Source organism: Austrofundulus limnaeus, unplaced genomic scaffold, assembly GCF_001266775.1.
Source record: "Austrofundulus limnaeus strain Quisiro unplaced genomic scaffold, Austrofundulus_limnaeus-1.0 Scaffold606, whole genome shotgun sequence".
Lineage (NCBI taxonomy): Eukaryota > Metazoa > Chordata > Actinopteri > Cyprinodontiformes > Rivulidae > Austrofundulus > Austrofundulus limnaeus.
Window position 1 is genome coordinate 35,634 of NW_013953008.1, and position 5,311 is coordinate 40,944.

The following is a 5,311-nucleotide window of genomic DNA, read 5'->3' on the forward strand; positions in this document are numbered from 1 at the left end:
ATATATATATATATATATACAAAAAGTTTTTCCTCTCCACCGTTTGCTCAGTCCATATGAGCCTGTGATGATAATTAGTGGACACACCTTGATTTAATTTGACCCTTTGGTCACATTATTTTCAGGGGTACTATCATTTCTGTACAGACATCTGTTAAAACACGGTTTAAAAGTAATGTCTGACTTTCATTTGTTCATTTTTATTGGATTTTTATTTATTACTACTTTTGTCAGAGTCATGTTATTTCTGTGACCATTGTGGGTTTTCCTTTCATTAAACGAGGGGGACCAACAGTTGTCTGGTCAACAAAATGGATGAACTGGACTTATGCATTGCAGCAAACTCCTCTGTGCACTGCTGTGTGTTAATCCTAAGAGACTTGGTTACACCCGCTGATCCTAGATGCTGTTACAGCTCGCAGGACGCACCGTCATCACCATGACAGGAAGAAAGGGTCTGGAAAGAGCAGAGGTGGGGGACTGTATCTATATTCACAATGACTGGTGCCCAAACAGCAACATCAACACACTGCCCTGTCTGGTGCTTCTTATCTGCCCAGAGAGCTAACAGTGCTAACCATCACCTCTGTCTATCCACAGTATTCTTGACTTCACGCCATTACCCATGATTCATAGCACAACACTTGTGCTGTTCTTTACAATTACAGGGATTCACCATCACTGTCTATTTTATCACTTTAGTTTCTTTTACCTGGCATAAAAGGCAACACATTGGTGGTGTATAAACTGTGATGGTACGTTCACACCAAACGTGTGTTGAGCTGCAGGAACGATCGGTTTACATGCAAAGTCTATGGTGGACGCACCTCCAGGGGTCTCGCGGCGCGTCAGGTCCGTTTAGTGCGGCACATAAGGAAGCGGTAGAGCATTTTCCGTGCATGTGGTGCACCCAAAGCAGCCGACGCTGGAGTTCAAACATCTGAACATTTGCTGCTCAATGCGCCGCAGCAACCAATCAGACTCATTTTTCCACATGACAGTTTCCTGAATGTTGCCACTAACCTGAGATATCAGCACCGATGTGGGTCAGCAGCTCATTAAACTGACCGTGGTGTTAAACTGGACTCTGGACAAAAAATAGTCCGTCAGCTCGCAGCTCCTGGAGTGAAACTAACCAAACAAACTGCCTCTAAACCATCTGGTGAATTAATTATCTGCTGTGTGCATCGTTCGTTGTTCTTTAGTAAATAAAGCAAAGCCATTTTCTTTATTTTATCTTTACGTCATCCAACGAACACAGACCGGAAACAAATCAAGACACGCCCCCCTCTAGACACGCCTCTAGTCTCTGTCCCGTCTGAACGTGATGCTCAGAACACGTCCGGTGTGAACGTAGCGTAAGGATGTGTTAAAAAGTGGTGAGGACAGTTGTTTAACAGTGGCTCACCTGTCACACACACACTGGGTAAAGGACACAAAGATATGGCCCGATGTTAGCTACATTGATATTATCAACTACTTCGTCTTTTCTAAAGACACATGGAAAATCATAAACGTCAATATTTCTGGAGGTAAACCATTAAGGAACGTTGCTAGGTCATCTGGGGAGAATGCTGGAGGGCTTGAGAGAAGAAGAGTCAGTGTGGGGGTATTTTCCCGGGCCCACATACACTCTTTACTGCAGCAGCACTGATGCTAACACCATTCCCTGTAGGTTTTAATTTAGTAGAAGTGAAGAACTGCATGGGTAAATAGTGAAACATGGGACAAACCACATTTAGTTTCACTGACCCGGCACAGGTTTGTAGCCTGGCCACTGCCTTCATACACAGTTCCTCTCAACTCTAATCTCCTCTGCTCTGTCTGTGATTTCTCCCATTGACATGAATTTCTCCTGTAGATTTTCAACCGGGCCAATCAGCAAACAGTAGGAGGAGTTGTGAGCGACGTCAGTTCACAACTCCTTCCAGAGTTAGTCATGGAGTTCCTCAGGGTTCAGTGCTTGGACCAATTCTCGTTACTTTATACAGTATATGCTTCCATTAGGTAAAGTTATTAAACAGCATGGGATAAATTTCCATTGTTATGCTGATGATACTCAGTTATATTTATCCATGAAACCTGATTAATCCAACCAGTTACTTAAACTACAAGCATGTCTTACAGACATAAAAACATGGATGACTCTTAACTTTCTGCTTCTAAACTCAGATAAGACAGAGGTTCTGGTTCTTGGACCTGAACATCTTAGGGATCAACTTTGTAGCCTTTCAGCTCCTCTGGATGCATTAATCTGGCCTCCAGTTCTAATGTAAAGAAGCTTGGTGTTATTTTTGATCAGGACATGTCTTTTAACCCCCACATTAAAAATGTGACCAGGACCATCTTCTTCCACCTGTGTAATATCACTAACATTAGAAATATTTTGTCCAAAAATGATGCAGATAAACTGATTCATGCATTTATCAGGTCTAGACTGGATTACTGTAATTCTTTATAATCTGGACATCCAGAAACCTCTTTAAGAAGTGTTCAGTTAATCCAAAATGCTGCTGCTAGAGTTTTAATGAGAGTTGGAAGGAGAGATCATATTTCTCCAGTTTTAGCTTCTCTCCACTGGCTCTGTCAAATTCAGAATAGAATTTAAAATATTACTCCTAACATACAAAGCTGTTAACAACCAAGCTCCATCATATATTAAACATCTTATTGTTCCAGACTTTCCTAACAGAGCACTTCACTGTCAGACTGCAGGTTTACTTGTGGTTCCTGGAGTTTCTAAAAGTAGAATGGGAGGCAGAGCTTTCAGTTATCAAGCTCCTCTCTTGTGGAACCAACTTCCAGTTTCTGTCCGTGAGGCTGACACTCTGTCTACTTTTAAGATTAGACTGAAGACTTTCCTTTTTCATAAATCCTATAGTTAGACTGAGGTTTCCTGAATTATTCTTCATTTCTGCTGCTATAGACTTAGACTGCTGGAGCACAAACTGAGCACATTTCCTCACTCTGCTGTTGTCTTTAGTCTCTCTTCTCTAAATGTTTATTCTTATTATTTCTATCATGTTTTTTCTTTGTCTCTTCCAGAAGAAGGTGCACCTGGACCAGTCCTGGACCAGTCCTGGACCAGTTCTTCTGTGTTTGTCTGTGTCTCTTTCCTGTCCTCCAACCAGCCGGTCGAGGCAGATGGTCTCCTGTCCTGAGCCTGGTTCTGCTGGAGGTTTCTTCCTGATTAGCAGGGAGTTTTTCCTCTCCACCGTTTGCTCAGGATGGAGACTGTCAGTGGCGCCTGCAGGTGTACGGCTGTACTCACTGTGCATACCTTCAGATTTTCCTTTGAGTTAGAAAAATATGTTTTTATAAGTATTTGAGTTTTTAATGATTTTTCACTTTATTTTTACAAAAATGGTGGACAAAATAAAATAAGAAATTGTCTTTTGTTAGAACTTCCTGTACATTCATCTGTGTGTCTGAAACTAGAGGTTAGTTTGTTTATTTGGTGGCTTTGACTGTGGGCAGTGAAGCTAACTAAACATGAGCGAGCGGACTTTTAAACAGTTAAATCTCGTTGAAACGTTAAAAAAAGAGTAGAAATAAAGTGTCCTGGCTTTGCCCTGTGGATGTAACTGACATCACCTGAGGCAGGGAATCTCTCCCCCAGGAGCCCAGCTCAGCCACAGGTAACTGGAACACCTGGTTTCAGTCAGACCATCATGTGTTCTGAGCTGAAGGTTTCTTGTCGCTCCACGTCTTGTTCCCTTTAAGGAAAGAGGAAAAATAACTTTCTGAATGACACCTTTCTCTCACCTCACCCTTTACCAGTGTCTGTTTTGCTGCATTTTGACATAGTTTCCACTACAGTCTGCATAAGTCAAATCCATATTCTTACCCTATTTATTTTATTTTTATTTTATTTAATTAGTTTTAACGCAGTGGCCGCATCGTGTTGTGACTGATCTGATGCTGCTCTGCCTTCCTCTCTCTTCTTCCTGCAAAGGACGCAGACAGAAATAAGAATGTAATGTTGCAAACTGCAGCCACTAAATAGCATTTTGATTTTTTTAATTTTATTTCTTTGACATTTCGTAATGTGACGACTGACGAGTCAAAAGCAGGACAAATGAGTGCACACGTTTGGGCCTGTGGGACAGATGCACATTGTGCTCCTGTGGCTGTTGGTCAGGACCTGGTGGTGCCAAGTTGATGTTTTTGTGTGCCACGTGCATCATGGTGTCCATGCGGACTGTATTTGTGTGGGTCAGGTAGATGGGTTTGTGCGTACCCTCCAATAAAATCCTGCAGGCGCCCCTGGAGACTGTGATGAAGTGATTGAACATCTAAACATGAGAATGTAAAGAAGAAAGCAGCAGATTGTGTTGAGTGTCCTGAGACAACATTTGTTGGGACTTGGTGTTATATAAATAAACTGAATTTAACAGATATTTTTCTAATAAAGTCTCAGCTATGGGACCACCTGCCTGCTGTAGCAGTGGACAGTAAAAATGTTAAAAGACGTGATTTTGTTGATATAATAGTTCAAAATATTACGTGTATTTTTACTCTGAGCTGCATTCACATTCATGGACTAAAATATTTTTGTTTCATGAGGTTTTTTTCCATAAACGTGTCAGCTTCGTTAACCTATTAGTGAGTTCAGTAACTCGACTTGTTTGCTTCTTACCAGACTGATCAGACAGGATGAGAGCACAGCTGTCCAACAGCGCCCCCTAGTGCCAACAGAAACAAAGATCTACAACCACCAGAACCACTGATTGGTACAATGAGCTAATTAGACAAAATAAATCCAAAGATAACAAACAGAAAGCCAGAAACTTTACAGTCAAAATGTCAACTACTGGGAATAAAAGTACAATCTAGAATATTAAGATGAATGTTGTAAAAACTGGGATGGATGAGGATTATAATGCAGCACCAGTGAAGTTTCAACAGAAGCAGACATTAAAGGGTCCAGGATTAGTTGTAACATTAGATTTTATTTAATAAACATATACAGTGGGGAGAACAAGTATTTGATCCACTGTTGATTTTTCAGGTTTTCCCACTTGCAAAGCTTGTAGAAGACTGTAATTTTTATCATAGGTACTCTTCAACTGTGAGTGATGGAATCTAAAACAAAAATCCAGAAAAATACAATGTATGATTTTTAAATAATTAATTTCCATTTTATTGTGTGAAATAAGTATTTGACACACCAGAAAAATGAAACTTAATATTTGGTACAGAAACCTTTGTTTGCACTTACAGAGATCAGAGGTTTCCTGTAGTTCTTGACCAGGTTTGCACACACTGCAGCAGGGATTTTGGCCCACTCCTCCATACAGATCTCCTCCAG